Below are 11,204 nucleotides of genomic sequence, written 5' to 3' on the forward strand. Positions count from 1 at the left end.
ATTTCAACATAATTGTTTTTCTTTGTAATCCTAGGTATGTCATATTATTCATTTAGAAATATATTATGAGAAATAGTGCATAGGCTTCACCAGATTGCCAGAGGGTTCATGAAAATAGGAAAAGGGATGGTCTTCAAGTGTCTTCCTCTGGCAACTTAATTTTAGCAATATAATTTGTTGATCTTGCTCCAGATGAACTCGATTTTCTTCAGAAAAGAATTTATCTTAAAGTTAAGGCTTCATCAGAAAAATATTAAGAACTCCTGTTTTAGAGAGAATAGACATACCCTAATTCCATGAACTAGAATTTCAAAGCAAAGTTGAGTTTAGCTACAGCTTTAAAAATTCTGGAAGAGTCAGGCCCTCTTCGGAGTCAAGATATTCATTTGTGAAATCTGTTTCAAACTTGGGCTGCTCCTTTGAAGAACTACATGGGGATCTTGGACACCAGGATTTTCTCTGTCAGTTACACCCCTGTCCTGAATACTTCTGGTGTGTAGAGTCTAGTCCTGGAAGATCCAGAGAAATTCAGCTCCTGCTTTTGGGGAATTCCCAGCTTGATGGGAGAGATGAAGAAAAAATTCCTAACAACTAGGATGATTTAAGAGTGGGATGGGCTGCCCTCATTTGGGGACTTTGGGCAAAAGATGAGTGAGCACTTAGTAGGGATATTTGTCCAGTTCCAGTCTGGGCCAGTCAGTTTTGAGGTCCCTTTCGTCTTTGGCACGTATAGCCCTGTGATTCTGTGATCTTTCCCTTCAAGGGAATACCAGTCTGGGGAACTGGAGGGTTGCAGAGTTGGCTAGTATGCTCAATGTGATCCTAAACCAAAGCCCAAAGAGATGACGTCCAAGGTCACACAGCTAGTTAGTGAAAGAGCCAAGAATCTCCTGACTCACTGTCTCATCCTACTTACTGCATCATCTAATAAACTTTTCTTTTAAAAAGTGTCCTCTATATATTGGGCATTGTGCTATGTGCTGGCAATATGAAGACAAAAATTACTTAATTTCCTCCTTCCAAGAGCTTATGTTCCATTGAGGGAGATAATATATATATATATATATGTGTGTGTGTGTGTGTTTATATATATATGCACACACATATGTATGTCTATATTAATATGTATATATACATATATACACACATTCATACACATATGTGTATATATATATGTATATATCTATATCTCTGTCTATGAGAGAGAGAAGCTCTGTCTTTGGGAGTTTTCAATCAATAGAGAAGACATGATCTCTTAGGGAGCTTCTGATCTAAGGGAGGAAGCAGGTTCATGCTTGTAGCTATATGCTTACACACAAAACGTATACAAGACATGCCCATGCATAAACAAATATATGATGCAGCAAGTGGACCGAGCTTAGTGTTGGCTGGAAGGATGATGACGACTTGAAAGGGTTTGTATGAACAATTTTCTGAGTCGGTATTTGAAACAGGAGAGTGACAAGCTTTAGTTGAGAGGAAGAGAATGAATGCATGAGAAATGACTTATTTTTAAGGTTGGAAGCAGGAGAGGATGAGTCATAGAGTAATGCATACATGTCTCAATTTCTCCATCATCTTATAGAAAATTTCACCTATCTTCATATGAGAAGAAATACCACCATTTTCATGGGAGCTGAGAAAATTATGCCTATACTTAGACCACAGGATAATTTCCCTTTGTTGAATGCATCAAGGGGATGTAGCTTATGGGTAATGATGCTTCACAGAGTGATTATACAATAATCTAACTAGTTTGTTGATTTCTGAGTCAGTTTCATTATTTGTGTAATTTCAAGTTCTGAAAAAATTAGTAGATTAAATGAAGTTATCTTGAAGGATAGAAAGGTTCCTAGGGCATTATGGAGAAGCCCAGAGGAGAGCAGCAGGGTGGAAAATTAAGACATGGTTGTCCTGAGTGGCTTCCTAGAGTAGAGATTTGGGGAGGAGCTCTCCACCGCCATTCAGAGGGAGAAGCCCCAGGGACAGAGGGTACTGATGAGGTGTGAGTTCCAGATCTGAAGTCATCTTGCAGAATGAAGAGGTTCCTAGTGGGGAAGTCTAGAGGAGTGGGTGGACACTGCACTGGTGGAGAGGTCCAGAGGACTTTCCAGAGGAAAGAAGAAAACATAGTTCTTGCTCTCAGGGAACTCTCCACTGAATGACAGATGTACCTATTGCGTATAGGCAAAAGACAGAAGTACAAAGTGTATGTCTAGTTGTTGTGTAGTCATTTGCAATCATGTCTGACTCTTCCCACCTCTTTTGGGGTCTTCTTGGAAAATATACTGGAGTGGTTCACCATTTCCTCCTCCAGTTCATTTTTTTTTCAAATTCTTTATTAACTTCTGGTTTACATCATTCATTTCTGACTCCAGTTCATTTTACAAATGAGGAAACTGAGGCAAACAGGGTTATGTGAACTTGCCCAGGGTCACATGAGTGTCTGAGACTGGATTTGAATTAGTCTAGTATGAACTAGGAATGTGAGTCCTGAGGAGAGATTGAATCACATGCAATTTTTAACTGGTAAAGTTCATCAGAGATTGCTTTGTTAAGGAGATAAGTTTTGAAAGAGGGGGCTGTTTAAAGAGCTCATAGAATAGTAGATTTAGGACTAGAAAAGACTTTAGAATCCAACCCCTTCATGAGTAAACTGAGCTGAGTAAACAAGCAAAGTTAATTGGCTTGCCCATAGTCAGATCTGAGATTTGAACTTGAGTCCTCTGACTCCAACTTCACTGTTTGTTCCCCTGTACCAATTTCATAGTTCTATGTTATTCTCAGACATGACATCTAAGGACTTAGTAGTCTTTTTTTTTTGCTTTTCTTTTTGGAGGGCAGTTGGGGTTAAGTTACTTGCCCAAGGTCACATGGCTAGTTTGTGTGTGTGTGTGTGTGTGTGTGTGGTTAAGTGTCTGAGGCCAGATTTGAACCCAGGTCCTCCTGACTCCAGGGCCGGTGCTCTATTCATTACTTAGTAGTCTTTTTAAAAAATACAATTACTTGTTTTTAAAATTTTGATCACTTTGATTTTAACCCAACAGAAAATTCTCAGTCAATACTTAAACAACGCTCCTTATCCCTGAAAAAAAGGGTCTCCCTAAAAACACTGAAGCAAAACCACTTAACAGTATGATTGAGGCCAATAATTCATATTCATTAATTTATCTTCTAATCATTTAAGGGAGGAGAAGGCAACTTCTGTTTCAGAAATAGGCTGTATCACTAGAGAGATTTGGACCTACATTCAACACCAGTCCCTCCTCCTCCAAATTATCTTTGGTACTGAAAGATGGGGCTGATGTTCAAGTCACATACAAATAGTATACTTTCCCCCTCTTCATCTCCAGGAAAACAGATTCCAAGTGAATTGTAGTTGTAGTACATGTTCATCCCACCCCCACCACCTAAAGGCCAACTGTGTTAGATCTTACCATTTTATCCCTGTCTCTGGGGAAGAGAAAGAGATTAGTTTCACAGTTCAGCTAGATTCCTGTAGAACACTGTCCCAGTTCCAAGTCCGAAACTCCCCTGGGGCTTGAGTCTCAGGCATCCTGGCTTCTCAGGGTTGCCATGCTGGGTTGGCTGGCTACCCCACCCCTGCCTGCAATCTAGGCTCCAGACTCTCCATGGCTTAAATTCCCAGTCTCATGGGGGATCACTTCCAGCACCTGAAGCTGAGGATAAAGGACATAACAGAAAGAAACATTACCGAGCCTATTCTCTGAGTCAAGGTAAAAGAGAGGGAGCAGGGGAAGGAAAGTCCTTGGCCTCTCACTAGCTCAGTTCATGGCATCCACACTATGGATGAACTGGAATCTTCATCTACTGGATGCAGCTGAAAGGTAGAATCAGAAAGGCAGAAAGACTACAGCTGAAGGAGAGAATCAGAAAAGAAAATTACTGGCAATCAAAGGAGGTTAACCTCACCCATGTGTTAGCAATGGCTCCATGTTAGGCAAACTGGACATACTCAAAAGTCTCCCCAAGAGCATCTCCTAAGCTGGGTGTGCCCAGAGATGTCTGAGTTACATAGTAATGACTGGTGTTTCACTATCCACTGATTTTATCCCTGGGGAGAGCCCAGAAAAATAGCTGGCAGATGAGGATTATGGATCAGAGATTAGAGATGAAAAAGATGTTGGAAGTCCAATGACATTTTACAAATGAGGAATCTGAGGTCCAGAAGACTTTCTAAGGTCAAATGGTAGAGTATTCATCTTCTGAAAATACAGGGTTTATTTTCCCACTCTAGATTACATGTTGCTAGGGGATGAATAAGTGTGTTCTTAGTTTAGAAGCTGCAAAGGGAAGCCTCTATGTCTATGATAGTTTAGGCAATGTAGAACAGAATAGATGAAAAGCTGGAAGGAGCTTCACAGATCATCTCATCCTACCTTCTTATTTTCCAGATGAGGAACCTGAAAAAGGAGAAATTAAGTAAGCTGTTCCTCTAGTGAACAGCTGAGACAGGATTCAAACCCATGTTCTCTGATTCTAACTCCAGTCGGATCCCCCCCCCCCCATAGTAACTAGATGTTCTCTGAAAGACTATTCTAGAACAAATAATCTTTCTGGATTAAAAATAAGATTGAGTTCCCTGAATGTGTCCTCTGAATTAACTGAGCTAGAATGTCCAATGTCTGATAGAATGGGTTAGATCCCATGTTATTGTTGTTCATACTTTGTTCTTCAAGAGGTTCAATGACATCACAAGAATGATGTCTTGATTGACAAGTGAATTGGGTATGAGTAGGGAAGAACTGGTAAAGTCTTCACCCTCACTCTCTTCCTCCAGAGCCGTTGAAGTCCAGTGGTAAGACAAAGGTCAAGATGGCCCAGAATGCAGTGGATGACCTTGGTCTTTCTAAATTAAGATCTTTCCCAGGTTTCAGTTTGTCTGAGGCCATGCCTATTCAATGATATAATATGAATTAAGCCAGCCCTCTCAAATAAATAAGAGTACCAGGGAGCTGGAAAGAGGGAAAAGAGATCAAAATGTCCCTAATAATTTGAAGATGCAGTGTATTCTCTTGTCAAGATTTGCCGTTTTATTATTAAGGCACTGAACATTTTTTTGAAAAGTCCTTTAATGTGCTGTTTCTTTTTTTCCTATTGTATTTTTGTCTTCCATTTTCTCTACATTTATTTGGTCAATACTGCAAGCCATTTACTAAAAATGAATCCATTTACTTCCCAAACAGAGCTCATATTTTGCCCATCATTTTTAGTTTGTTTGCCAAAGTCAACACAATTCGTTCCAGTTCTTTGCTTCAGAGACATTGAAGGATTAGATTGGAAAGCACTCTTGTATAACTCTTATGTCTTGTATTTTTAAAATATATTTTTAAATTAAATTTTCTTCCGCCTCCCTTTTCTCCCTCTCTCAACTGAAAAACAAAACAACTCCCCCCCCCCCCAAAAAAAAAATCAAGCAAAGCAAATTTTCCTATTGGCCAAGTCTCCAAATGTCTGTCTCATTCTGCCTTTTAGCACCCATTTTAGAGACAGGTAGAAGAGGTGAAAGGACTCCCCAAGACCACATAGCTAATAAACAGTAGAATTGCATGATAACTTGAACTTGGTTTAGTGTTCTTCCTACTACAACATCAGTGTGTCTGCTCCTTCTGGACATCTCGGGGCTCCCTCTTGAGGAAGAATTTTGACAAATAATGTGACTGAGGCTGCTTAAGGACGGGTTGGGCTGGGGGAGAGAGAATCTTTGTTCTGTACCTGTAAGACCAGCTCGTTTCTCAGCCAACCATGTAGTGACTGATCAGGAAACATCCTGAAAGCCACAGCACCTCTGGGAGCATGCCAGCTAGCAGGCCCTGGTACTGCAAAGTAAAGGGCAGAGGCAGGCCTTGTGAGGCTGAAGGGGAAAGTTGGGGAGTAGGGACATAACCAGCAGAGGAGCTCCAAGTTCAGGCTCAATCAGCCTCTTTTCTTCCCCTTCCCCCAGCTGCCAGGCATGCTTCATAGACTTGTGGAGAAACTCACTCTCTGGGCTCTTAAATAGGAGGGAGAGATCAGTTTGGACATCCTGCCCAGCGCATTTAGGGTTGCTCAAACCCAGAACAAAAAGAAATTCCCTCTACAACCTACACACCGTAGGTGCTTGACAGGTGCTGACCTGTGTCAAAGGTCGCAGCACACCAAGATTACCCCGACTGTCCCCCAGGCCCTGGAAGACTGCATTCAGCTGCTTCTTTGATTATCCTATAGGGGAAGCTGTGGAGGGTTGACACTTAAGGAGAAAGACCAGTAGTAGGGATTCTTGCTCAAAGTAGAGCCTGGAAGCAAAGTCCAAAGAGTAATTTCACTTAGCCAGGTCATTTAGTCACTGTTTTAAAGCTGGGAGGGATCTTAATCCAATTTTCTCATTTTACAGATGGGGAACTGAGGCTCAGAGATATGCAACATCTTATTCAGGGTCACTGTCTAGTAAGTGCCAGAAAAAGGGTTTGGAGCTGGGTCTTCTGACTTCAGCTCTGGCACACTTTCTACTGCATCACACTGGTATGGAGGGCTGCATTGGCACTGGTGCCACTGTCCTTTAAATGAGAGTCAGTGTGGCATAGTGGAAAGGGAACTGAACTGGGAACCAAGAGCCTGGTTTTTTGTCCCTTCTCTGCCACCAATGAGCTTTGTGACCTTGAGCAAATAGCTTTACCTCCCTAGGCCTCAGTTTCCTCATCTGCAAAATGGGGATGCTAATATTGTTATTAATTCTATTCAACAAACATTTATCTAATGCCTATTGTGTGCTGGGCACTCTGCTTACAAAGGGAAAGGGAAGCCCGTAAGGAGCTCGCATTCCGCTTTACGGGAACAATGTGTACATAGGTCAGTATATATGGGCAGTGCTAACAATTGGAGAAATCTGGGACGGCCTCTTATAGAAGGTGTCATTTGACTTAAGAGTGGAAGGGAACTAGGATTTCTAAAAGGCAGGGGGAGAAGGAATGACCCAATAGTCATGGAGCCTAGAGAAAGGATGAGAGCAGGAGAGAGAAACTGTAAAGGCCTGTATCAGTACTAATTATACCCAAAGTCTTGGGTACCTCAGATGTCTGAGTGTAGGAGTGTGTATGTGTGTTGTTGTTACTGTTGTTGAGGAATGAGGGCAGGTATTAAGTTTCAGGTGTGTATGTGTTAATGGGTAGGGGGGGAGGTGTTCTTTTGTGGAGGACTTTTAGAGAAGTGGATGCCATCACCAACTTCTAATGACACATACCCTTCTGAGAGGGAGAACCTCAGTAGAAAATCATCCCTCCCCAAGAGCCTTGGACTGCCGACTTCTCTTGCCCTGAAGAGAATACTTGCAAGATGCAGTGGAGATGTATATCTGTTGACATCAAAATTTTCCATCCAAAGAGTGCCTGGCTGACCCACACCTGCCCCTTGGCAGAGAACTGACTACGCAGTGTATGAGCCAAGCCAAACGTTTAGCCTGCCAAGCCTTGGTGGGTATCATGGCAGCTGCCAGAAGGACAAAGAGAAGGCATCTGATGACCTGCCTCTGTTACGCCTCAGTAGGCTTGATCACATAAAGGCCCAGAATCTACTGGTGCCAACCATGGGCTTCATTTCCTCTTGCCCTTTCTAGGGGATGCTCCAATGGGAGACAGGGAGATCTAGGAGTCACAGGGCCTGGAGTCAAGTCTAAATCTCAGGAGCTGGGTGGACCAAGCAAGTGTCATGATGCCCGCCATCATGGGTACACCTCTCCACAGGAACAGAGTTTATTAGAGTTAAGGGGTTTCTAAGAGTGGGAGTTTCCAGGGATTGATGACAATGACTGTGACGAAGTGCAGGAGAAAGAAGGTAGAAGTATTGGTTCTATGACTCTGTACCTCTTTGTCTATCCCCCTGACACCCCAGTTACCACATTCAGGCATCCCTGAATGCCATTGGCTTAAAGTGAGAGCTAGAAGGGACTTCAAAGGTCATCTGATCAAACGCCTTCACTTTGTTGAGGAAGAAGCTGATGCTCCCATAGGGGATGTTACTCACCCAAGGTCATGGGCTAATTAATGTGACAATAGAGCAGTGAACTAGAAGGCAAGATGACCTTGGGCAAGTCACTTGTCCTCTAAGAATTTGTACAACTATAAAATGAGAGGGCTGGTCTAAATAATCTGAGGTCCCTTCTAGCTCGTTAAATCTATAAATAATAATTGTAATAGTTAACATTTATATAGTGCTTCCTATACATATGCTGGGCACTGTGCTGAGAGCTTTGCAATTATCTCATTTGATCTTGACAACAACCCGGGGAGGTAAGTGCCATTAGTATTACCATTTTACATATAAGGAAACTGAGGGAAACAGAGGTTAAAAGGTCACCTAGCTAGTAAGTGTTTGAGATCATTTCTGAACTCATGTCTTCCTGATTCCAGGTACTGTCCTCTATCCATTGCACCACCTAGCTGCCCACCGCCCAGCTGCCCAGTATGCTTTCTAAACTGTGTAACTGGGATTGGACACTATTGTCTGATGATTAATTAGTCAATGAACAGTCAATACCATCTCTAGAGATTGGGCAAAAACAAAAATATAACCGTTCCCCACCCTCAAGGTGCTTCCATTAAGTAAGGGAAGCTAATGTATATATTATAAACATATGTGAAATAAATCCTAGGTCATTTTTAGAGTGAGGAGGCACTAGCATCTGGGGATTAAGAAAGGTCTCATGTAAAAGGGAAGGCCTGAGCTGAACTTGTAAGAAAATTAGGGATTCTAAAGGGGGAGGTGAGGAGGGAGTGCATTCCGGGTGGGGTGTCAGCCTGAGCAAAAGCATGGACACAGAGTGTATGAGGAATAGTAAGAAGACACACTGGGTTGGACCGTAGAATGAGAGAAGGGAGGTGATGAACATGAGGGTATCTCCTAATGCCTGCAAAGGCTGACCCAAGCTAACTCTCTCTTCTAAGTTGATTGATTATCTATTTCAAATTGAATAGGTGAGGGATATGGATTCCTGACCTGACTCTCCAAATGTGTAACTCTCTCTTTCTAAACCAACTCTTCTGTTTTTATGTTCACTTCGACATTGTTCTACAGAGACTAGGAAGGAAATAGTACCTGCCCTGAATGGGCTTCCATTCAGGAGGTGGAGCTAACATGTACATTTATAAATATTTGCAAAATAAATCTTAAGTAATTTTGGAGTGGTGAGGCACTAATAGTTGGGGGGGGGATGGGATTAGGAAAAGTCAGAGGGATGTGGTCTGCTCCTTGAACTAGAAGGATGCTCTGGGGGGTCATATGATCCCTCTAGGCTATTTCTTTATGGATAGCCACTGAATCACCTAAGTTTTGGTTATTTCTTTGGAATGATGACACTCTCCTCTGTGTTTGAGACCTTGTAGGCCTCCTTAGAAGGAGCTATGACAAGGGATATAGACAGGATGATTTCACTGAATGGAAGTAAGATTTTTTTCTCACTGCTAGATGGATTTCAGATCCCAGAGTCTCCTTTTAGAGAGAAAGGGCGCATGCATCTCTTTGTGGGAATATGTTGGCTCCCCCTACCAAATGTAAGCTCATTGAGGGCAGGGAGCAATTACATTTTTGTCATTGTACCTCCAACACCTAGAGCATGATATATGGCACAGTAGATATATTCCTCTCCCCAGTCTGAATTTCAATCAACAAATCAGATATTAATTGATCATCTACTACTTCAGTTTGACATGATAAGACATGATCCTTGCCTACAATGAGATTATGATTTAATTGAAAGAATGTACATCAGGGAAGTAGCATCATCCAGTGGAAAGAGAAGTGGATGTGGAGTCAGAGAACCCGGGTTCAAATCCTGCCACTTCAAATCCTGGTCAAATCACTTTACTTCATTGGGCCTCTTGAAAAATGATGGATTTGGATTAGATGGCCCCTATGGAGAAACAAAAATCTATAATCTATATGAATGCCAATTTAACAATTCAAAGTAGTACATAATGCTCGCCTGCTTTAGACGAAACAGAAGGAGGGATACTTTGGGTAGGGATGGTCCCACGTAGAGAGGAGATGACTGAGCTGATGTCACCAAGTTGGGAGGTTTTAGATCTGCTTTCTATGATTCAGGGCTGCCCCAGAAATAACCTTAATGAGACTCTACCCTTCTAAAGAGCTATTCATTTGTAGATCTCCAAGCACCCTGAAAACATTAATTAATCCTCAGCAGAGCCCTTTGAGGTAGACATTGTACTTAATTCACCAGCTAGAGGACCTGCGAGATGAAGGGATTGGCAGCTCACCCAGTGACTTGAGGGGAGTGACTCTGAGATTAGAAACAAGGAGTCCAGCCTCCCAGTCCTTGAATCTAATGAGCCAGAAATGCTTTCGCAGATCTGATCTTGGGCAACTTCCTTTAAAGGCAGTAGGAAAATTTTGTATTAACTCCACTGCTTTGTATGACCTCTACCTCTCAGTCTATAGACTTTGGTTCAGTCTGTTTCAGAGTCTGTGAGCAACATTTCCAGCCAACAGAAGTGAAACAGATATTATCTGTGCCACTGGGAGAGTCAGGAATGACATGGGGAGTCAGACTCAGGAGTCCTGGCTCCAGCTAATGGCTACTCCCCCACCCCCTGCCACACCCTGCCTCAGTATCAGGCTGAGTTCCGATTCAAGTCGACTCTTGGAATGTCAGAGGAACAGCTCAAATCTGAAATCCTTGTACTAGAGCAGAACAATGGGAGTTCTATCCCTCTGAATTTTTTTTTTCTTAACCTTGCTGGGACCAGTGGGAGTATTCACTTGGTTTGTGAGTGTTCCGTGGTGCTCAGGGAGCATTTGGAAAGGAGAGGAGATGGAACTCAGGGGGTTGTGGAACTGAATGTTGTAAAAAGGAAGGAAGGAAGGAAGGAAGGAAGGAAGGAAGGAAGGAAGGAAGGAAGGAAGGAAGAAAGAAAGAAAGAAAGAAAGAAAGAAAGAAAGAAAGAAAGAAAGAAAGAAAGAAAGAAAGAAAGAAAGAAAGAGAGAAAGAAAGAAAGAAAGAAAGAAAGAGAAAGAAAGAGAGAGAGAGAAAGAAAGAAAGAAAGAAAGAAAGAAAGAAAGAAAGAAAGAAAGAAAGAAAGAAAGAAAGAAAGAAAGAAAGAAAGAAAGAAAGAAAGAAAGAAAAAGAAAGGAAGGAAGGAAGGAAGAAAGGAAGGAAGGAAGGAAGGAAGGAAGGAAGGAAGGAAGGAAGGAAG

At 42.1% G+C, this 11,204-nt stretch overlaps 1 protein-coding gene across 2 annotated transcripts in view; it reads left to right on the top strand.

Moving 5' to 3' along the window:
• The window catches only part of PKP1 (plakophilin 1), an 80,611-nt gene that overhangs the window by 7,603 nt on the left and 61,804 nt on the right, over nucleotides 1-11,204 (top strand). The window lies entirely within an intron of this gene.

The sequence above is a fragment of the Petaurus breviceps genome, unplaced genomic scaffold (genome assembly GCF_028583685.1).
Source record: "Petaurus breviceps papuanus isolate PSGF00001 unplaced genomic scaffold, PetGlider_PUasm1.0 90895, whole genome shotgun sequence".
Lineage (NCBI taxonomy): Eukaryota > Metazoa > Chordata > Mammalia > Diprotodontia > Petauridae > Petaurus > Petaurus breviceps.